Consider the following 24594-nt stretch of genomic DNA (forward strand, 5'->3'; position numbering starts at 1 on the left):
TTTAATAGCTACTGACCTACTTGACTTTGCTATTTCTTTTTGAGATGAATATGATCACTTTCTGTTTCAAAAAAGGCCCATTCTATTTGCTTCTTAAAAATTGCAGTTTTCTATATTGAAATTTTCTTTACTGTGTATGAATTATGCCCATATTTTTACTCCCTATTTTTGTCTTCTCTATTTTTTAAACTTTATTTGTAATAATTTCATATATGACTATTGTATTTGCAATATTTCCATCCCTTCCAGTCCCTTTCCGACTCCTCCCATATCCTCCCAACTCCCTCTCAATTACTAGTTGTCTTTATTATTGTTACATATGCATACATTTATAAATATATATACACAAACACACACATTTCATACATTTTTATACATATATATACATATACATATAAAATGCACTGAGTCCAGTTATTAGTGCTTGTATGTACTGTGTTTAGGATTGCCTCAGTGGTGCTGGGATTAAAGATGTGTACCATCAGGCCTGGCCTGAGGAATCTTTTGAAAGAGAGTATGTGGCTGGGAGTGCAGTCAGTGGTGGAACCCATCTAGCATGTAGAAGACACTGCATTCAGCACTGCAATACAAGGAGAGAAGCAATATGCGAAGAGAGAAAGATGAAGAGAACAGAGAGGGTGGAGGGGAGACTATGAATGAATATGGCTGCAATCTCACAAAGTTTTCTGTCCTTGGGTCTCTGCATCCCTCTGCCCAGACAGAAAACAAAGTATATATATTCTGCCAAGCCCTCCACTCTCAATGACTGATGTCAAGTTTAAGGCAAACACAGATCTAAGGGTCACCAACAGTTAACAACACCAGAGCCTATTCCTGCACATATAAGTAAATCTAAGGTCAGAGTCCTAATATCTTTACACTTGTCTCCAGTGATTCTGATGAAAAACTAGTTTGCATCCTAACTCTGCCTTTGGGTTTTCACTGAGATGCAAGTAAATGTTCAGCTAAGCTACTCACTGCCACATGATCTTGGATAATTCAGTCCTTCTCCTTAAACTGGTTTCTGTCTATTAAATGTATACATACCTTACAAGCTCCAATGAAGGAGCCTAATACCTTAAACCTAAGAGATACTCAAATCTTCTGTTGAAAGATGCATGTAAGGGGCTGGAGAGATGGCTCAGCAGTTAAGAGCACTGACTGCTCTCACAGAGGACCCGGGTTTGATTCCCAGCACCCACATGGCAGCTACAAACCCTCCTTAATTCCAGTTCCAGGGAAATCCAAAGCCCTCTTCTGACCTCCGCAGCACTGCACAACACAGGTGCCCTCACATACACGCAGGCAATACACTCATAAAATAAAAATAATAAAATATTAAAAAAAGAGAAAGATGATTGTAAGAAATAAGCACAGGATAATGTGAAAGAGCTGAGAGGAGGGATTTATAGGACGAAATTCAAACTCCCATACCTACACTAAAACTGGTTTCTCTGTTCCTTGCATCTTCTCTTAACACTGTAAAACTGAACTTCTCATGTTTCCCAGGTGCCACACTGTGTCAGGCCGGATACCTGGATTTGATCTGTCCAGTCTGCTCACCTAGCTAACAATGTGCCTTAAAATGTAGTGGATCTGGGCTCATATTTGATCTCCAGGAAAGTCCTCCTGGACACACCTTTCTGCAATGCAGAGTGAGCTAGACCTGCTGTGTGTGTGTGTCATCTTCCACGCCTTGGGCTGAGACTTCTCTGGAGACATCACAGTGGCTCCCTGGAACATGTCCTAGCACAAGATATTTCCTTAGAAGAGGCTTGCTGCATAGCCAGAATCAGGTGGCTTAACCAATCTGGGACGTTATGAAAGATACACCTTAAGGCTTGTCCCTGGGCCAAGAAAATGACCTGTAACCTTGACAGTCCAAATAGTACCAGGAAAGCTCAGTAGGGAAGCACTAAGCTTAGCCCTCACCATCACCAGCACCAGTTCTCCAGTCACTGGGGCACTTCACTTGGGGAGCCTTTCAGCCCCAGCAACAGTTTGATTGTGGCCTGGGAGGAAACACAAGGCAGAACCCCAGAGTAGATGCCCAGGTTCATTAGTGGTGTGAGGGGGACTCATCACTGCAGTCCCTACATTTTGGGTCATTTGGGTCAACAATAGATAATTCAACTACAAGCTTTCTTTCTGCCCAGCATAATTGTTTATCTAAAAGTATCTATCATCAAAGTGGCATGGAGAAGGTTCTGCTTCCCTCCAGCCACAGTCACCAAAGACCTATCAGCCTTTTGAAATGATAGCACTGATTAAGATACCCTATTTGAGGGGCTGAAGAGATGGCTCAGTGGTTAAGACCACTGAATGTTCTTGCAGAAGACCCGGGTTTGAATCCCAGCACCCACATGGCAGCTCACAACTGCCCATAACTCCAGTTCCAGGGGATCCAACAGCCTCTTTTGTCCTCTATGGGCATTGCACAACATGGGCGCACTTACCTACATGCAGGCACAACACTCATACGCATAAAATAAAAATAATAATTAAAATATTAAAAAAAGATACTCTTCTTGGTTGTGTTTTGTGAGATAGGTTACATAGCTCAACTACATAATTAAATCATAAAATAGAATGGTTTAAAATTTAATGATAAATAGTTCAGTCCTGAAAGAGTTAAATTGTTTTACAAGTAAAAGTTGTTTTAATAACTGAATACAAATTTCACTAGATTTCAACTTGAAATCCTCTTAATTTTGCACTGCTTTGGTTCACTGAGCACAATTCGACTGCGGGAACTGAGAAGAGATTTAGAAATTATCTTCATTATATTTCCAAACGTTTAATTAATTTAACAGAGTCTAAATCATTTTTGTTGGAATAAGAAAAAAATATTTTGAGAATGTAAATTTAACATTAAAGTAAAAAAAAATCACCTAAGCTTTCTGAAAATAAATACCAACTCACCAATTAGAAAAATTAAAATCCTAAAACAAGAAAATATTTTATAAAAACATTCTTCCAATGTGGTAGCAATAGTCTATAATCCTAGCACTGGGGAGGGCGAGGCAGGAGAATCACAGTGTGAGGTCTGCTTGGGCTGCATAGTAAATTCCAGTCTGGCCTAGGCTATAGAGCAACACCCTGTCTCATGTTTTGCCCACATGTATTTAAAGTGTACCAGTGTCATAAATACACAAATACTAATGAATATGGGTTCATTAGAGTTCTGGGTGAAAAGGCTGAGGCCTTCATCACATGGCTCCTGTGCTGCCAGGGCTCCTCCCCTTCAAGCCCTCTGCAGTGTTTTCATCCAGGCCATCAGACCTCTGCCTCCCGTCCAAGATGCTGAGCTAAATGCTCCTGGTGTCCTGCCACTGTACACATTGCCAGTGAGATGTCATCAGGCCAGTTTAGCATCATCAACAAATGCGAGGGAAGACGGGTTTCAAAGCCCTCCCAAGACCTTGTGAATCAGGAACTGGAGCAGACTGGCAGGTCTGTGTTTGAATAGTCCTCAAAGTGACACTGAACTACAGTGTGCAAAGCACTTTCCTGACCAAAGCTTCCTAGAGTGACCTGTGTCTGAGTGTCACTAAGGAGGAGTCTGACTTTCCAACAACCCCAAGAGAGGTGGTTCCAGAAGCTCCAGAAAACCATATGTTCCTAACAGGTAGATGGGCCCACAAGGCAGGTCACCTTGAACAGCCTTTCCACAAAGCATTGGTATCTGTCCTGTTGATTTAGCTCTGATAGTGCTAGTTTGGCTTGGGCCTCTTCAAAGCCAGAGAACAGAAGGCAAAACTGTAACTTTTCCCTGCAGGCACCAGGACCTTAATACACCAGCAATCCCCAGTTCACAGGAGGCCCATGTCCAGCACAATCATAGCACAGGAAGTGATATCCCAGAACAGAAGACAGCAGCTTCACCCCTCTTGCACTTTGCTTCCAAGTGTTTATCAGTTTATGGTGGTGTTAAAGGGAGAAATGACCCTATTTCAAAACACCATGCCCCTGAGAGTACTCTGAATAGGCTCCATTAAGCCTACCATGGAGCAGGCACACAGCCTCTAAGGTATGATGAAATCAACCCTCAATGAGAAGTAGAAAAGATAGTGCTAAAAATAGAGCAGTATAGGATACGGGTGGAGCCAGCAGGTACCAAGAAGCAACAGCCTCAGACTAGGCATGCAGCACAGCAAGATGACTGTCCAGTCCCACTGGACACTGCTTCCTGCTTCTACTCAGTTCCCTCTGCATGGCAGTCCATTCTGGACTGGGGCACCTGCAATCTCACATCAGGCAAAAGCCTGCCTCCCCACCATTCACCCTCACAGGCTCTGGTTTTGTAATGTGGAGAATACATGTCACTAATCCCACCAGACTACAAAGCCTTTCTGATATAGTAAAAGGCTGACTCCGCCCAGGAAGTGCAAGGCTAGCGTTGTACCCAGGAAAAGATGGCACAGCAACCGGTCTGCACCATAAGCTCCTGGTGTGGGCCCAAGGACAACCATGGCACTATTCAGCTCCTCCTCCTTTTCACTATGACCCTTGTCTTGGCACTGCCTTCTATGTATTCTTTTATTCACAGGCAAAGACCCTATGACAGCAGGAATTTGCCATCTAGCTCAGTTAGAAAATTTTCTGCTGGTAAGTACAGCCCAGCTAGTCACAGATTTAGAGACAGCACAGTAATTCCAAACAGCCTCTAGGAGGGTAGGTCTTGTGAGGAGACTCATGTGAGGGCCTTCAACACAGGGGTGGGGGAAAGACAGGAAAAGGGACAGTCTAGGTAGAGTGGAAGTTGGGGACTATGAGACCCACTCCATCAAGCCAAGCTCAGGCAGATGAGCCTTCCAATCTCAGGAAAGAGAAGACACTCCCAGCGCATGCTCCCCACTAACTCTAGTCACTGTCTAAACAGCCTTAAAACACCACCGTCACTAATCTGAAATTCTTGGGACTTATTATTTCAGGTATTGGAGGGTATTTTTAATTTTTCTTCAGAATTTGGTATATTTGCACAAATTTGACTGGTTGAGCATCCCTAATCTAGAAATCCAGAGTCCAAGGGGCTCTGATGCTCCAAAATCTCAAACTTTTTGAGACTATGCATCAATGAACCCTCTAGTTTTACTATATATACATATGCATATATATGCACATATATACAAAGCAGTTAATGCTCTTAATCACTGAGTCATCGCTCCAGTCCCTTTAGTTTTCCTTTAAACCCCATCTCCTTTCATAAAAATTTATGACACCTTCATGAAAAATAAGCAACGTAGGGCCTGGAGAGATGGCTCAGCAGTTAAGAGCACTGACTGCTCTTGCAGAGGACCCGGGTTTGATTCCCAGCACCCACACGGCGGCTAACAACCATCTGTAACTGCAGTTCCAGGGGAATCGGACACTCTCTTCTGACCTCCTCGGGCACTGAATGACATGGGTGTACTTACATACATGTAGGCAATATTTTCATACACATAAAAAAATTTTTTTTTAAAAAAATGATGGAAACAGAAAATAAAAATTTTGGGACCTAGAGAACACTAAAGTATAGGATACAGAGAAATCTTCCATTTTGAGTATTCAGGTTTTAGATTTGGGGATTAGGGAATGCTGACTCGAACAACTCTGCAGGTTTGTTCTGAGGTAGAAATGGGATAATCACAAATGTCTCCATAATGCCCTTCACTGACACAGGGATCAAGTCTGCTGCCATCACACACTGCAACTACCCAAAATAGCCCAACGCAGACAAGTCCATGGCTCAGAGCCAGCACTAAGGCCCTCTGAGCACTAAGGAGGACTAAGACTTCCACTCAAAAAGATTCTTTAGTAGTAAAGATTTATTTTTTCTCTAGGACCTTCAAAACTTTTTCAATTTTGAAGTGAGAAAAAAATAAAACCTTCTACCCTCTGCAAAGTACATCTAAAAATATTAAAATCTGACTACCCTTGATTTAAATATTTCATATGAAAACTTCAACAAAGTAAAATTCTAACATCAACCTTTCTGTTTTAAAGTTTGATCAAAACCAACTTGGAGACCAAAAATAGCATTCATGAAGCTTTTAGTTTTACTTTAAACTCCATCTTCTTTTGCAAAAATATGAGATAACTTTATGGAAAATAAACAAGTCAGATAAAAACAGAAAATAAAAATTTCAGGACCCAGAGGACACTTGAGTACAGAGTACAGAGATCAAGCCAGAAAAGAGGTTGGCTATAATTTCCTACTAAGTTGCTACAGCATGTCTCGTTTTTGCCTAAACTTACTATTCATATTTTTAATCAAATTGCTTGCCCTGTACCATTTGACAGACATTTAGAGATATGAAAATTATAGTTGACAAGGGGCAATTATGTATGCAGGTTCCCTCAACACTGCTACTAAACACAGAGACAGATGTTACATGACCATCTCTAAGATCTCCCTCTTTCAAAGAGGAGTTCCCAGATGAAAGGGGCTACTCAATCAAGAAGGGCTTCTCAGAGAGTCTAAGAGAACTTACTGCCTAGAGGTTGCCTACAGTACTTGGATGATTAGAGATGATTAAAGCAAAGCTGTAGATGTTCTATGTAAACCCCTAAAGGAATCTCCCTAAGCAAACAAGCCTCTGAGATCAGGAGCTTAGTAGATCCCTAACTTTTAACCAGAGTTGAAAACACTTGACTAGGTTATATATTTATTGAGATTAGTATAGATGTGAGCAAAGAGGCACCCTGAAGGTGGTATCAACATGGTCTTTGAGGAATAATTTGAAAGCCTTTTCAGCACATGAACATCCAGTGAACACCCCAAAAAGATAGATGGTCAAGATACTTTTGTCCTGAAATATTTTTAATTGCTTTTTTTGGTCTTTTTTAATATTATTTTTATTTTATGTGTACAAGTGTATTGCCTGCACATATGTGAGTATACCCATGTCTTGCAATACTGCAGAGGTCATACGAGTGTGTCGGATTCCCCTGGAACTGGAGTTAAGAATGGTTCTTAGCCGCCATGTGGGTGCTGGGAATCGAACCCAGGTCCTCTGCAAGAGCAGTCAAAGTTATCACAGATGCAGAACTGTTGCATAAACTGTTACATACTGAGCTGCTGAAAAAGAATCATTGAAGACAATGATTTAAGGCTGGAATGATGGTTCAGCACTTAAGATTCCCTACTGGTGCTCCAGAGGACCAGGGTTTGGTTCCCAGCACCCATATGGTGGCTAACAACTGTCAATAACTTCAGTTCCAGAGAATTTGACACCTTTTTCTGGCTTCCATGAGCACTGCATGCAGGCAAGAGACTCATACACCTAAAAATAAATAAAAAAATAATCATTTTAGTTTTCAACAAATTGATATGAAGCCATTCTGGCAGAAATCAGGATCAAGTGGCGTCTTGTCAAGGTTCCTGCTGGGCTGGGGTCACGTGATGCACCTGTGTGGTCAGCACCCCATGCACACACACCTCCGTCAGTACACTGCTCACCACATAACTGAAGTGGCTCTCTTGCCCCTTGACACAATTTAGAGGTTAGGTACAATGACTTATTAACCTTCACTGCCAGCACCTCACATAGTGCCTTTCCACATCTGTGCCCAATAAAACCATTCAGGGAATGAACTCTAGGTCATTCAGCAGTGTGCTGTTCATGGGACACAAGCCTTAGATTCCCCCCAAAACCTGAAAATTTTGATTTCTCACAAACACATACTTTCCACCACTGGAGGAAGCAAACAATCTCCATGGGAAGCCAGACACACCCTCCAGGCTGCTCTGGATGTGACAATCAATACTCCATATTCTGAAAACTGCATTTCACCAGCTACACCACTCTGTTCTCTAAATTGCCTTAAGCTTCTCAGAGGAAACATTTCCAGAGTCTTACAGAAACCAATGCAAATCTACAGAGCCGTCTAATCCTCGAGCCCAGTAACCTTACGAAAAGGGAAAAAACCAAGTCCTCTTGGCGTGCGTTACTCTAGGAAGCCAGTCTTGCTTTCGGTTACTACTGCTTTCCCTTCTACCAGCACACAACCATCTGTTTAACAGTATGCTTCCGAATGCCGCCGAGGATGCGAAGTCAAGGAACTGCAGAGCGTGGAATGGAGGCCTCCCGTGGAGACAGAACACAAGCCACGAACGTGCAACACACATGCTGTTTTGAGCTTTCTCGTAGCCATAGTAAAAAGTTAAAAGAAACAAGTGAAAATGATGCGTATAGCATTTTTACTTTAATCTCACAAATCTAGAATATTATCATTTTAGCATGCAATTAACATAAAAATGGTAGAGTTAATTTTGCATTCTTTTTTTCAAAATAAGTCTTTAAAGCTGGGTGCTTTCATACTTACAGGACCTCTGAGTAATGCCGGCTGCATTTTCAGTGCAGAAGGCATTGTGAGGCCAGTGGCCCCTATATTGACCAGCTCAAGTGTGGGCTGTAGGTGCTTCCTGAAAAATCAAGGCATTCACCTTCAACGCAGCATCTCTTCACTTCTCCACAATCTCTCAGGAAATGTTCCTGAGCGGCTCTTCAAACCCAAACTCCTTCAGCACATGCACACTTACTGGCCCTGACCTGTAGGTACGCTCACTCACACGGCAGCAGAGAGCCGAAAGAAAGAGCTGCCCACAGGACTCGGCAGTCTCAGGTCTGACTGGCATCCCCTGCCTCGTGGCCAGGAAGAAATGTACATTATGCCTCTACATACAGGCTATTCCAGCCTCATGAAGATGTGATTGCTTTTATTCTTTTCATCAGAACACAGAAGGCCAAAGAAAATTAGGAAGAAGACATTATGAAGCTTTTAGAATGACCAGGGAGCCTAAAGCAGAAAAGAGGCCACAGAGGGAGAGCTCACTACTATTACTCTGCCACATGGACATAGTATTAAACCTACTCCCAGTGACTTATTGTTATACCCATAGATTAATGCATCTCTCAACTCTTACCACAGAAACTTCCTCATGTAGCAGATGATGACTCACACAGAGACCCACAAATGGTCAACGTGCAGAGAATAGGCTGCAGAGTGCTTGGCCCTAAATAGGATATCTTTACCAAACTTCTGCCTTCCAAGGCTCAGGGATCATTGGAGGGGGAGGGCAGAGGGCATAGAAAGACTGCAAGAGCTGGAGCTGGTGGGTGATCACAAGGAAACAGTTTGCCACACAGTTGGGCCGTTACTCATAGGAATTCACAACAACTGTCACAGTCTGCACAAGACCAGTAGATGCTCAAGCCAACCAAAATCCCAACACAGAAGTGGGGAAGTGGGTAAAAAACACCAACCCTAGCTGAGGAGCTGGTGGCAAACTGTAGCTACTGGAAGACGGAGAGTCAGTTTTCTTTAAGGGTTAACCAGGCTCCAGTGGCTGGACCCACAACAAATGCCATTTGGGAACACAAATTAGTCAACAGCATGTGTGTGTGCATGTAGTAGAGTACAGGAAATCAGGTGAGGAATAGTAAGGGGGTGCAAATAGGGGAGGGGGTCTAAAGATGATCAACTATGTTGTATGAAATTCTCAAAAATTCAATGAGAATATTTAAAAAAAAAAAAAAGACTTCAGGCCAAGGAAAGAACAGGCATGGAGGCCGAGAGACAGAGACAATGTTGGGGGTGCAGCCGAGACCAAGTCGGGGAAGACCCAGAAAGGTACAGGAGACTTTGTTCTAGGCATGATGGCCAGGGCTTTGAGATGCTAGGGAATGTGATATGCTCATTATAAATATGAGTGCAGGGACATGAGGGGAAGGGAAAGACGGCCAAGGGCTGTAAGATGGGGAGTACTTCAGGAATGCAGAAAGGAGCCAGGCAGGGCAGATTCCGGGGTCAGGAGAGGAGAAAAACTAGGACGAGGGATGCCCAAAGGGTTTGGGGTTCCAGAGAGCTGCCAGATAGAACCTGGTGGAAACACACCTGAGGAGTTCTAAACTGTCCTCAGCCTTCAGGGTACCTGGTTCATAAGTGTGTGCCTGTTGTGAAACCCCCAACCCCCGGCTCAGCTGCAGGGAAGAACTCATTCTTTCCTAAGACGAGCTTCCCAGGTCTCTATAGAGCTTGATTAACTAATTTATTATTAAGTCTCTGAGCACAAATGGCTCTTCGAGGAAAGTCTTTTACAATAGTTCTGTTGCTTTACACATAAAAATGCAGAGAAAACATGCATTCCAACACACAATATTCTGTTGGAATTACTTTTTATTCGGGGGTGGGGGGTTAAACTATGTAAACTGCTACTGTAAAATACCATACATACATACATAGAGTGGTTTATAAACAAATTTATTTCTCACAAGTCTGGAGAAGGTCAAGGCATCTGTAGATCTGTTGTGTCTGGTAAGGACTTCTTCTTGGATCATAAATGTCTTCATGAGAGAGATGAGGTATCTATACCTGGCTCTTTTGCAATACCATCATGCAGACTCATCCTCCTTCCTGACTTAATCATCTCCAGAGTTCTATCTCCCAATACTCAGCACCTTGAAATGCATCAAGCATGTCAACCATAGCTTGATGGGACCATCATGTAAGTACAAAGGATATGAGCAAAATCCCCAAAGAGTGCCAGGAACATGTAAGCAATGATAAAAATAAACACTGTACTTATTATGATTTATTAGATGTACTTAGGGAGGAAAAAATCAGTCATAAATAAAGTGTTTTTGAAAACAGTACTAATTACCATATCAGGTTAAAATGATACCTACCATCAAATCAACCAGCTACTTTATGTTGATATCAGATAATGTATATTTATGAGTTTCAAAACATTTCCAAACCTGTTTTAAATCTCAAGAACAAATGAGAATGAAAACTGTTAATCAAATATAATTATGTACAGTAGTTTTTATGGCCTCAAACTTGAATGTAAATTATGCTGAGCGTAAAGCAGGAGGTGGACACCTGGTCTGGGCAGAACTGACAGCTGTTTGTGACTATGAACATTACCACAAGTCTCTTGCAGATCACAGAAGAGAAGGGTTATCAATGACACCTCTCTCTTCCTTTCCTAGACAATATTTTCCAGGGGGAAAACTTCCAATCTCACAGAAGAGACATGTAAAACCAAAGCAGCATTGTAAGATGCTATAGTTAACTGAGCCAATGATTGATGTGCTGCAAGGAAGAGAGATGTGACAGGCACAGCCCCAAAGGCTTCATGGAGAAGCAAGACGTAGCGGGTACCTGATCCTAACATGGAGGCAGCTTGCTTCAAAAGACTGGAAAACTACCTTCACAATTTATCTTCAGTTAATTAATGAGGCATGCTGATCATACAACAGGTAGACGGTGGTTAATGCTACACACCAATTGAAGTGACCTATGGGGTACCCAGACATTCTGGCTAAACATTTCTGACTGTGTCTGTGTTTGTGGGAGAGATCTGCATTGAATTGGTAGACTAAGTAAAGCAGATGGCCCTCCATGAAGTGGGTGGACATTATATAACCAACCAGAACAAAAAGGTGAAAGAAGACTGTATTCATTCATATTCCTCCCAGGCTCCCTCTGCCTGGCTGCTTGAGATGAGCCATCTGTGTCTGCCTCATTTTGGTGTGGAACTTATCCTACTGACTGCCCTGATTTTCCAGCTTTCAGGCAGCAGGTCACGGGGCTTCTCAGCCACTCTAGTCATACCAGTCACACAAGCTACTTCCTAGTAATAAAACTGTTCCTGTGTGTTTTGCTACCAGTTCTGTTTTTCTGTGGCATCCTAACTGAAACAAGGCATATGTATGAATGCTACCTGAGAAAATACAAAACTGGAGTAAAATGAAGACATGTAAGTACTTCAGACATACACTGTATGAAGACTTGATGCTGTGTCAGTATGCCTAATTAAAGTCTCTGTGGTATGGTTCCTTTAGTGCTGACTCTCAGTACCTAAACAGCAGAATGCTTCCTGTGGAGGAATGACTCTGGAAAGCCCTTGGGGAAATAACAACAGGGGATTAACAAGAAAAGCAGTTCAGTCCTGTGCTAGTGAATTCTGAAAGGAGAAAAACCTGGAGGAGAAATCAGATAAGCAAGAAAGAAAAAGACACATGAGTTAAAACACACGTCATACTGAGGTGAGGACAGAGCCACTTCTACCTGGAAAAAAAGTGACTGTGTGATGCTCATACTGAGCACACTGAACTCAGGGACACACACGCACACACACACACACACACACACACACACACGACACACTAAATCCATGGCACATGTGGGACTCCCACCACTTCTAAGCAAAAGTTCATTTTAAAAAATCTAAGCAGTATAGATAGACCACAAATCTTCCCTGACACTACCTAAAAGTACACACTATATATATATATATATATGTGATAATGAGTCATAAATAAAAATTTACTACCAAGAACTTACTTTTTTTCACTTCCCAGACTGTGATTTTCATCTCTAGAAGTTCAATTAGGGCATAGGTGAAGGCATACTGGGACTGTAAAAGTAACAGAATAATAATGGAAAACCTCTTAGTGCCCGGTAATGGGAGACGCTCAACATCAAGGCTGGGATACACAGGACCACGTGTGGAGTGAGGACCACAGCTTCAAAGTCTTTATGTCCACTATAATTTTTTGAAATTGTTTTTGAGAGCTCTACTACAATGATGAGAATTTTGTCACTGTTCCTATAATGAGTTTGCCACTCACTCTCTTTCCAAATTCTCCACCTATACAAAGTCTTTCAATGTAATTGTTACTTCTTAAAGAAATCAATGTTAATAAAATATCTCTAATTTAAAAAATACATCAAAAAGTTTACTACAAAGAACTAAAATAAAACCTTCAATAAATTAAAGAACTAAGTTACTGCACAGACTATCCCCTTAAACATGATGTTCACTCTGGCCAAAACGCATCATGATTTAGGTTGCATAGCTGAGACCCTTCAAGCCAGGTATGAGATAGTACTGAGGTCAACAGACACTGAAGAGTATCGAAGGTCAGTCATCTAAAATCTAACAGTCCTTCTTACTTTCCTCATGGTCACTAAACAAGAACAAAATTGATTAGGAAGAAAAACACAACATGCCAATTAATGATCATTTGACAAAACATAGACAGGGACAGATTAAAGGACTTTTATATGTGCAAACAATAGCCAAATACACAATAACCCTCCAATTCACTATTTTCCTTTTATGCAGTGAAAACACACAATTGTTACCACAATTTGCTGGTACTTCCTGATATTACCAACTGCAGTGCTGTGTGTAGACCAAACCAAGGGCCGTCTGCAAACTAAGCTAGTATTCTACAACTGTTTATGACAACCATGGGAATGAGCATCCCTGGCAGCCAAGGGAAGAGAACGGACTACCGAGGCGGCATATAGTGACTAAATGTGTCCTCTATGTACAATGTGATTGCAGAGTGTCCTCACAAGTGTCTGAAGATGAGTCTTTGCATTTTATTTACCAATCTTCACTCAAAGTCAATAAGCAAGCACTGTGAAGGACTGAGTCCACAGAAGAATACATAATTTCTAAAACAAGTATGATTTCCTTTTGAAAAATGCAGGCATCATCAAAATCAAAGCACCAACAGGTCACAGTGTTGAGGTGCAGTAGCCTCCCAAAAGCCACTGCAGAACCAGTATCCCCCCAAAACCCCTGTTTCCAAATATAATCTCTTCCTCCCCTCCAACCTCTCTGTTCCAAAATAATCTTCAGACTGCTCAGAACAGGTACACACAATGAAATTGATTTTTTTCATATCGCAGAAACTGCAAAGTCCAGCAAGATCGCTGCTTGAGATCAGGGCTCAAGGTCCCTGAGAATGAGGGCCTCCTTGTCAGCAGCAGCACTGCTGTGTGCACACTTGTCCAGCTGTGCCATGTGGCCAGCCACAGCAATAGACATTGTACACCCAGCAGCTGAAATGTGAAAGTATTTCAACTTGGAGAACGATGTCCTCAACACAGAGAGGATTCAGCTGGGGATGGGCTGCGAATAAAATCCAATAGGACCACAGGGAACAGTGTGGCTGGGAAAGGGACTACTATGCTAGCTTGGGTGATCAGAGCAAATCTGATACAGTAGCTTTTGTCTTGTAACCCATAACAACATTATATAACAGGGATGGAGTAGGGTATGGAATCCCCAGGACTGAAAGAAGAGCGTTCTGTACCTTGCAAGCATCTTACCTAACTTCCTAAGTAGTCCTGGAAAGTAGGTCGAGCAGCCATCCTCATTTTATAGACAAGGAAACTGAGGTGCTGGGCCTCAGGGCCTAACTGAACTTCATACAGAGCCAGAGTATATACCCACACTGACTCCACTGGGACCTACTCAGTTATTCACTGGCTACAATTTTGCATTTGGCCTGGGATCCTGAGGGTTGTGTGTGAACACCCAGCCTGTGTAGTTCTCAGTGATGTGACAGAGGTACACAGCGTGGATCTCCCACATCTCCAAGTTCAGAGCCAGTCACAGACACTGTTCAGACACTAAACATGCACAAGGTTCTGAAGCTCCCCAGAAGGCCACAGTATATCTGGCCTTCTCAGCTTCCTGGTCTCTGTGACACCAAAAGTCTATGATGCACAAGTATGCAATTGCAATGAATGCAATGCACATCTCCCCTGGTGTTTATGAAATATCTGGAAGACTCCTTACACCTAGCTGGAACAGTTAACTGTAGGGAGCAAGTGACTCCTCAAGGCCTGCTGTTGCTCCCCACAGTCCTCCCAAACACAAGGCTCAACTCACATCTGTCAGGAACAAGCAGTAACAAAATACAAATCAAAGCGGCAAGTCCTCTCAGCTTGATCTGTATGCCACTGTTTATAAAACATACCTATTTTCCTGTTTCATGACCTGAAATTGGATCATGGTGATAGCATAGTTTCATTCCAGTGGCATGGAGAATAAAGATGCATTTCCATGTCAGCGCTGTGTTAGGCAACAAGGAAAAATTCAGAATCCCACATACACAGGCCTCTCCATTTACTCTGCTATCTTCTGTCCAAACAGTGCTGTTCCCAACATCTTGATAATGGCTTCCTGCTTCTGCCTTTCTCCAGTGATCCTCTGTGCACTCCAACACACAGTGAATTACCAAATCTGCACATTAGAGCCAGCTCCTCAGGGGCTCAATCCTTCCTCCAGCTCCCACCACACTCAGAATAAAGGGAAAATCTCTCCTACCCATCCCCAGCAGTCTGCAAGGCCCTGTTGACCTGGCTTCTTTGTTGTTGTCTCTTGTGACAAAGGTGGAAGTTCTGCCTGCCACAGGGCCTTTGCATGTGTCATCCCAATGATCAGATACTCTTCAAATGCTGCTTGTTTCTGCCTCTCAGCACTAATTAAAGTTCTCCATGAGACCTTCCAAAACTGGATGGGAAAGTCTTCCTCATTCTTGACTGCATATGTTACTGCTTTAAATTAGGTGTTTGTATGTTCATTTAACTTGTTGTCTGTTTTCCCACCTTATAGTGTGGGAAAAGCCCCAAGATGGTTAATTTTGATTATCAACTTGGCAAGATCTGGAATCACCTAAGAGACAAGTCTCCAAATTCCCTGCTTATTCAGAATCCATTTGCCTCTGAACAGTCCCATGTGGGATTATGTTGATTTTCAGCTAAAGGAAGTGGGATGACCAGACCTAAATGTGGGCCACACCATTGCCTGGGCAGCAAGGTCCTAGATTGTATGAGAAAAGAGAAAGCAGGCTGAGTAGAAGCATTCCTCTCCTCTGCTTCCGACTGAATGTAATGTGACCGGCTGCCGCAAGTGCCTTCACCCTTTCTTCTTTAAGTTGCTTTTCTCAGATACTGAATCACAGCTGCAGGAATCATAGTTATGGGAAAAGCAACAACCCAAGATGCAGACAAGGAAGAATCACATCTTTACTGGCTACTCTTCATAAAAACATGTCTGGAACATAAGTCCCCTATAAATATCTTGTTACAATAGTCATAATAGGGGAAATTATTAACTATTATTTTTCATAATTATTTCTTTTTTTAAATTAAGCTCCAGCTTATGGGGTCAATGTAGTACTGGCAAGAATGGTCATTTTGAAGCTTACCTATGATTTTTCCTCAAAAAGACAACTAAAAATGTAAAACAAACTTCTAGTGGCTTAAAGAGGGAAAATCCGATTTGCACTACAACAAACACAAGTACCCCAAATCCCATATGCTTGGGAACTGTACTTTTAAAGACCTTATCTGGGACTGGACAAGTTCAAAACCCACTGATCTTGGCCTGTTGCACAAACCACACCACAAAATTCTTACAATTCTTCTAGAAACCTGTCTGCCAAATGACATACTGTTTCCTTGTCCTGAGGTGTTCGCCTTTGAACTTAACCTCTCAAGTGTTTACAATTATAAAATCTTCACTTCAGTGCTAGCTTAAAACTGTTTAATCATTCATGTGTTCAGTATTTTTTCATCAACAATGCTAGAAAAGAGAAAGCAACTTGTTTTCCTACTCAATTTCCTCAATAAAAGAAAAAACTAAAATCAAGTCTCATGTTTTTGTTTTTTTGTTGTTGTTGTTTGTTTGTCTGCTTATTTTTTGAGACAATGTCTCTTTGTAGCCCCAGCTGGCCTGGAACTCTCTGTGTCGACCAGGTTGGCCTTGCTCTCCCATAGATCTGTCTGCCTCTGCCTCCTGAGTACTGGGAATAAAGGCCAGAAGCACTATACCCAGCTGGCTCATGTTTTTAAATACCAGGTTCATATGTGGTCTCCTCAGGAGACAAACTGCACCAAGTTAAAAAGGTTAAAATTCAAGCCAGTCCCTTTTCATAAGCAGGAAGAAACTGAAAGTGTCAAAAAAGACATATGCATGATATAAGTGTATTCATTTTATATCACAAAAAGGTCATTAAGAAATCTGCCCAACCTGTCTACAAACAGGATGAAAAGGGACTGTGGCAGAGCAGAGAAGCCTGGCCTGTAGCTTAATTATCACCAGTTACTCATACAGATGGTGACATTCGCCAACATCTGAAACTGAATCTTCCACAACAATCTTTCAACCCTCCAGGTTCCTGATCCCACAGTGGATCTTTTACAACCCAGAGTCACCATTGCATCCAGCTTCCTGGGCAGCACTGTGCATGAGTGGCCTCCTTTTCTTAATGATTCTCAAATACCATGTGTTGGCATTTTTTTTTCTTTTGTATTTCTATAAGGTTGTTAATTTAGAAACATCATTTTTTAAAAAAATTAAGTTAGGCTCTGCCTCAACTGCAAAATGAAACAAAAACAAACAGTGACCGCAGAGTAGAGAAGGGATTTGCTCCAAGAGTTCATCTGTCATCACAGTCCCATCTGGACTTAAGTGATCGCAGTAAACCCACTCTACCCAAGGAAATAAGGCACAGCAGTACAGGAGGGCTGGGACTGTCCTGAGCAGCAGAGCCAAAACAGACCCAACACATTTCATTGCCTCAGCATCTAAACCATCTTTATGAGCCTTTATCTAGTTCAAAGAAGTTCAACAAACATCCCTATCGATTCTCCTAAAATAAGTCAGCTTTAAGCAGGAATTGTGAGATTCCTTTGAAAATGAAAAACGTCTCCTTTTTTAGACAGTTTGATGACCAAATGCTACCTAGAAAATCTAAATCCTACCACTGAGTAATGGAGATTTGTTGACATCAAACCTCCAGAGAAGGTGGCAGACAGCACCAGTTGCTGAGGCAAAAGCTGTTCAGCACTGAGCAGTTAAATTTTTTAAAAAGGAGGTGGGCCTCTGGTAGTCACATACGCCTTGCTACTCATTAGATGTGTGATTCAGACAAGTCACTCACTTCACCTGCAGAAAGCAGATAAAAGCAACTCCTGGCTCTTAGCAGAGTAAATAGAAAGTGCAGTGAGCTGTCTGGAAACATGCTGTTCACAGAGCCAGCCCTTAGCCTCCACGGTAACTGACTATGAACCAGAAAACCCTTCTCTGAGTGCACTTATCCACTTCCTAGCCTGGATGCCCACACTGCATAAAATGAGTGTTTTTCTTGGATGAATCATGACTTTGCAAAGTTTCAGAGTCTCCATCTTGACTATCAGTTCTCATCACATCACACCAAGAGCCAGGAAAATGGCAAAAATCAACAAGAGCAGAGGGGAACTAACCCTAGGAAGTGTTTTCCTAAATCAATTCAAGATGCTAGGGGGGTTCTTATCCTTTATTTCTCCTTTCCGAAAGCACATATTGGAAAAACAAAACATCCAGCTTAGCTGGAGAGGCAGTTGACTTGGTTAGTTCATCTGACTCTAACATGGGAAAGTAAGAGCAAAGAGCACAGCTAATGATTTTTATAAGCAGTACACATTTAACATCTACAACTGTGGGGCTTTATAAGAGAAAACATTCACCAAAGAAATAGAAAACACAAAGAAAAAACCTAAAAAGTCACATCATGCCTAACAGAATTGCAGGCTGGTGTCTGTGAGGTGAGGCTTCTGGGGTGAGGAAGCCATGGACCTGCTTCCCAACCGCCCTGATTTCATGCAAACATACCTGTGCTGTGCCTGGGCCACGAGCACTCCCCACAGCACCACCTACTGTCCCACTGCTGTACCTACAGCAGCTCTACTACAGGACCCCAGGACTTCACACAAAACCTTCCTGTACCTAAGTATTTAAGAATAAAAAAGATGGTCACTTCAAAGTCAATGGGAGGGGTGGAGGTAGAATTGATAAAAAACTGACAATCATAAAATATCTAATGGAAAGCATAATCTAGTGGTTGCTGAACATGGCAAGTGAGTAGCTTTATTTTTTAACTAGAGTATAGATCCTGCTCTCGAGATGTAAAGGTCAAGTAAGAAAGATATGCTCTGACGAATATTCATACAGCAGATATGTCCATCGTTTGTTACAGTCCGGCATGGTGGGTGTTACCTAACTGCTGTGGCAAAGTGAGTTTTCAACTAGAAATTGAAAGTATTATTCTAAACCTAGAGAAGAAGGGCGTGGTCTGAAGATGGGTTTTATAGACCATCCATGGACAATGAGGCCCTTAGAAATAATCAGTTCCTATTATGAAATGCACCAGGCCAAGACTGGGTCCAGAACTGTGGTCTTGCCCTTACAGACGTGCCAAATCCCATGTACCAAATCATCCCTTTCCAGCCATTGAGTAAATACAGAGCCAGCTGAGTGTCGGTCTTATGTAAAACAACCCAACCTCAATTCTGATCTAAAATTAAATCACAGACTCAAAATAGACCATGATTTAAAAGATCTGGGATGAAAACGAACCATTTTTCCAAACATTAAAAAAAAAAAAAACATGTTTTGAAAACAAAAATAAAGATAATACTAGCTGATGTTTACCTACTGCTGTCTTCCGGGCACTATGCTAATAATGCCTTTACAGATTTTCAAATTCACAAAGTATTGCCATCTCTCTGTTCAATTCATGATTTTATGGTGTATATTCTAAAGCAACATTACAGATTAAATGTAGTTGGGTAAATCAATGGCATGTTACATCAACTCGGCCTTATGCTACGATAACTATGCTTCATACATACCTCACCTGAATGACCAGGTTTCAAAACCACAAAATAAGTGCAAAAGATCATAGGCACTTCACATGAGTTGAGGCGGTGGACGCTACTATCTTCCACTCCAACAGAGGAACCGGAAGTCATACTATTCACATTGCAAAAAATGCTGATTCTACTATCATATTCCTCTGCAAAATAAACTCGTTAGCAGCGCTCACAAGCCAGTCCTGCACTGTTGTCACAGATGTGTGCCAGATTTTGCACAGGACATAACTTGGCTGTGAGGGAAAACTCACAGTTTGTCTGAATCTCGGGCAGGAAAGAAGTCCATGGGGGCGGGGGTGGTGGTGGTGAATCAGACTAATAACCTGAAAGGGTTAAAAAAAGAAAAAAAGCCGGGTGCCAAATGGTTTTATTTCTACTTTGGAAGTAATCAAGCACCTAGCAAAGTTATCTTGGCTTCCTTCTCCACACGCCAGTCTGGGGAGACCTGTCATGGCCATTGACACAGTGTGGCTCCAGCCTTAACAAAAGGAGGGCAGCAGACTGGGCAGCGCAGGCACCTGGCTCCCGTGGCCTGCACGCGCACTGTCGCCAAGTTCAGGGCCCCACAGGTGATGACTGCACAAAATTTCAGAGCCTCGGAATCTGCATTCCCGCAGGAACTGGCAGCCGCGGCTCAGGATCCCATAGCGCCCACAGGATGCGCCCCGGAGGCGAGGGACCGTCATCCACCCTCTCCCCCCAGCAGCACGCGCGCCTACCGAGCAGCCTCACCGCGAACCCCCGGAGCGCAGTCGCTCGTAGAAGGGCCCCCACGCCGGCCGGCTCGGTCTGGGCCATCGGGGCTCCGAGGCCCGGCCGGGGCGAGCGGGCCCAGGGCGACGCAGCGGGAGCGGACCCGACTTCCCAGGTTCCCGGGCCGCGAGGACGGCAGCCGGACCCCGAGCCGCGCTCCCCGGCAGCCCACCACCGCCTCGGCTTACCTCGGCCGCGCTCGAGTCCCCGGGTTCCGCCGGCCGCGAGCCGGGGTGCGTGGGCCCCACGGGGGGACTGCAGGCCGGGTGCAGGCTGCAGGGCCGCCGGGTCCTCGCCGCGGGCTCCGAGCTGACCCAGCTGACCGAGCGGGACCGGGCCGAGGGGCCGCGGAGGGCTGGGCAGGCAGCGGCCCGCCTGCACGGAGCGGGAGGGCTCAGGCTGGAGAGCGAGGGAGAGAACTTGGTGGAGTTGCTGCGGCCGGGAGCCGGTGTCCCTGAGCGAGCGGGCACGCCCCCGAAGCGCCCCGCCCCATCCCACCTTCCGGGCCCAAGTGCAGCTACCCGGGTATCTCCGACACTCCCACCCCAGTTCAGTGCAGACCAGGCTGCTGTGGGTGCCCAGAGTCTGTGTGCGAACGTGGTAAGCCCACCCGATAGTCTCTTCTGATTAACTCTGCCTACTCCGAGGGGTCAAATAACTAGCTTTTCTTTGTTGGGAGGAAGGTTTTAGGAAGACTTCACTATGTTTATCAAAATAGCAGAATCTAAATAAGTATTCACAAAATACTATTCTCAAATATATTAAGGAAACTTTTTGCTCTTTTTGACCTTCAAGACATTTTTTAAAGAGTTATTTTTATTCTTTTAATTTATGTGTGTCTATGCCACGTTAAGTGCGGGTGCCCACCAAAGCTGGAGGTGTCCAGTCTCCCAGGAGCTAGAGTTACAGGCAATTGTGAGCCACCTAATGTGGGGGCTGGGAAGAGAACTCAGGTCCTCTGGAAGAGCAGCAAATGTTTACTTAACCACTGAGCCATCTCTCCAGCCACACCTTTAGTGCATTAGAAATGCATGGCATTTGTACCATTTTCTCTGATTTTAAAATCAATGTATTTAAATTGTGGAACTGTTGTTTCATTCTAGTTCAGAAATTATCAAATATATGAAACTCTGATTTCAATAATACGTTCCTGGCTGTTCACAAAAGTGCTGTTACTAAATGACATAATGCTGGGTTTTGAGTGGAACGTTGGCATGCAGATGAATTCCTTGTCAGCAGATTACATTGTGGCCTCCATTTCTACTCCAAAGGTCAGTGTAAGAGTGGAATGAAGCTACTTTTCATCACTGTCGTAGCAAATACAGCCAGCTTCATGCTTTTTACCCCCTTCTTGTTTGCCCCAATTCCTTCCTTTGAGAAATTGTCTCTTCCCAGTGTGTATGACTGGGACACAGACTCTCAACCAGGAGCCCCAGAACAGCCAGGTAAAATATATCCCATGCCCTGATGGGAGGTGGGGGGTCAGCGTGTAATCACGAAAAATTAAAGGTCTTTCTTCTAACCGATTTGCAGCGCCTGGGACCATGCCACCAAAGCCTGCAGCAGCTCGGCATTTCCCACTGGAAAACAAAACAGCAGCCAGAAGGAAGCTGCAGCGAGCAAGAGAGGTAGGAAGCACCCAGACATCAATGGTCCTCTCCACTGCTGTCTCTGAAACTCCTCACTCCTCATTTCTAAGGAAATGCACCAATGAGTTGCCTTTTTTGTTCGGACAGTTTTGAGACAGGCTTCCTTCAAATTCTGACTTAAAAAAAAAATGAAAGATTACCCAATGCTTTAAAAATCAGGTATATAATCAATAATTTATTGCCTAAATTATTTTTATAATATGAGTCACAGGAATAGAAGTTCTACATTTTAATAGGATTAAGGTTCACATTTAGGGAATTATTACTTCCCAATGTAAAATTAATACCCCCATACTGCCCTTCCTAAAACAAAAAAGAGATGTGATCAGAGACCCAGAGATAAGGAACAGCATACCTAAACCAGAACTTGCTATTTTCTGTCTTATCAGTTACTCAAATAGAATGTGATTTTACAATCCTCCATTTTTCTTTTTACTGATCTAGGGTTTTGTCTTAAGACAAAATCTCAAGACCTGCTGCAGACTTCTGGGGACTGTCTAGATTAATTGTGTAAACTGGAATTTTCTTGAACCGAGTATTGTTCAGAAGTGGTCCATTGGCCTATGCATGGAATTCTTTTGTTTCACAGAGTTTTGTCTCTGAAAGTATATGGCAACGTTTGGTTAGTACCCAGACAAGCATCCATACCTTCATCAGTGCATCACTTAGCCATTATTACTCCTGGGTATTATGAAGAGTAGATGCCGTTCTTTAGTATTAGACACATCCTCTGATGGAATTATTTCTTATGGGAAAATAATATGACATCCAAAAAAATGGGCATCAGGGTTCTCACAGTGTTTCTTCATATGAGTAAAAACCCAGTCTTTCAATCTCTAGTGACATTTCAAAACATAAAAATAGGGAGCTGAATGGTAACGTACTAGTGCAGATGTGCACCCCAGCAAAGGAGAGGGCAAGAAAGCAATCATAACAGCACCGTAGGAGGAATAGGTAGGAAAAATAAGCTCTAGAATCCCAGCTCAGAGTGGCACTTGGGCAAATGGTTTCTGATTCTCCAGGGAGAGTCTCATCCAAAAAGTATAGAGTTCCCTGCAACACCCATAGGCTAGGTCTCTATGAGGGCTGTGCTGTTAACTTGTACAGCTGGGATACAGCTATCTTTTATAATTATTAGGTCATGGTCAGACAGTCCCATTTATCCAGAACTCCCCCTAAAATCACAGTACATTTGGTGGTTTGGGGTGTGACACAGAATTACCTGGAGAGCTACTAACGGCACCAAGTCTCTGGATTAGGTGAAATGAGGTGTTTTTTTAACTTCTCCCAAGAGTTTGTGAGGCCTGTTCAGGCTTAATCTGTTCTCTTCATTCCACAGAAAAAGAATTGAGAAACCCTCAGTGCTCAGACCAGACTCCACTGACTTCAAATTGTATGTAAAATTAAAGTTATTGATTGAACATGCTCTTTTCTCTTTAAGAGGTCGTAGGAAAAGGAGAGGTATGCATTTTAGGAGTGAGTGGGAGGACTGACTAGAAGCAGTCACACTGGAGCTGCCAGCAAGGGTAAGATAAGAGAGACTGAGTAGGAAGACCTTGTCAGTTGCTACACCACAGCCAGTCCACCCTTGGCCACAGCCCCGAGGTTATCATGTGTTGCTTATTTCACAGTTTACTGCACTGTGTGCTCCTGCACACACTCAGGCTGATGATCAGCATAGTATTGTGTTCATAAACACCAACAAGGACATACATCACGTGGTAACAGTAGCTGCCATTTATTAAACTTAGTCTGCCAGGCTTCATTTTCAGTTGACACAGGGCACTAGACATAAACACTATGATGTCCGCTTTGCAAAGGAGATGTTCAGGCCAAGGAAAACTGACTGGCATATCCAAGTTTACAGATAGTAATTAGAAGATTTAAGAGCTGATCCACATGACCTATAGTCCATGCATCTTTTACTTTAAACCATACTTGCCAATGAATCCCACAAATCATCCATTCAGTGAGATAGTCACCAGACATAGGAGGTTATTGAAATTTGTAAATAAACTAAAGTTTTCAGATAGTTACATTCATGGAGCTTAATTTTGATTCATTATGTTAAAGTTTTTGAGTTTTAAATGTAAACAACTTAAAATTTTCTCAGTCATAATAGACACTTTTCAAGTGCTCAAGTAGCTCTAAGTGACTGATGGCTGCTCGGTCAGTTGATGGCTATCCTGCCGGCTTTAAAACATAAAACAGCAACAACAACTAATTTCCATCATCACAGAAAGCTCTGGGGGACAGGATTAACCTTCATGTATTTGTCTGTATGTCATCAATTAAAGCAGAATTCTCTGTGATTGAATTTCCTAAGTAAAAGTATTGAACCCATCTATGCTAACTGCTGTGATGGAATTGTTTCCTAAAGGCATCATCTGTGTCTCCGCCCTCCTTCATCAGCAGGGCATGCTGTACTAAAGGCCACTGGAAGGCATGCAGGGTGAGAGGTCCCTTTCCAGGGAACACATGGACACTATGGGGCCTGTGCTTCTACTCTTCTCTCTGACATCTCTACACTGCATCTTCTTTTCTTGCTTCATTCCCAATACCTGCTTGACACTGGCCAAGTGGTACTTACTACCTACTGCCCAGAGCCTGTGTCCAGGTCATGTGATCATCCTGTGGATTGTCCTTTTCTAATTCTGTGTCTCTAAACACAGTTGCATTTGGTGTCCATAGAGGATTGGAT

At 43.0% G+C, this 24594-nt stretch overlaps 1 protein-coding gene across 3 annotated transcripts in view; it reads right to left on the reverse strand.

The window, feature by feature from the left end:
* Positions 1 to 20704, reverse strand: part of Fam110b (family with sequence similarity 110 member B) — a 160868-nt gene extending 140164 nt beyond the window's left edge. For all 3 annotated transcript variants that reach the window (XM_029562382.1, XM_017797562.2, XM_029562381.1), the window contains exon 1: positions 20433 to 20704. The gene's annotated coding sequence lies outside the window, so the exon portion shown is untranslated. The remainder of the gene's footprint in view (positions 1 to 20432) is intronic.
* Positions 20705 to 24594: the final 3890 nt, after the last annotated feature.

This window comes from Nannospalax galili, unplaced genomic scaffold, assembly GCF_000622305.1.
Source record: "Nannospalax galili isolate Female #2095 unplaced genomic scaffold, S.galili_v1.0 scaffold1095, whole genome shotgun sequence".
Taxonomy (NCBI): Eukaryota; Metazoa; Chordata; class Mammalia; order Rodentia; family Spalacidae; genus Nannospalax; species Nannospalax galili.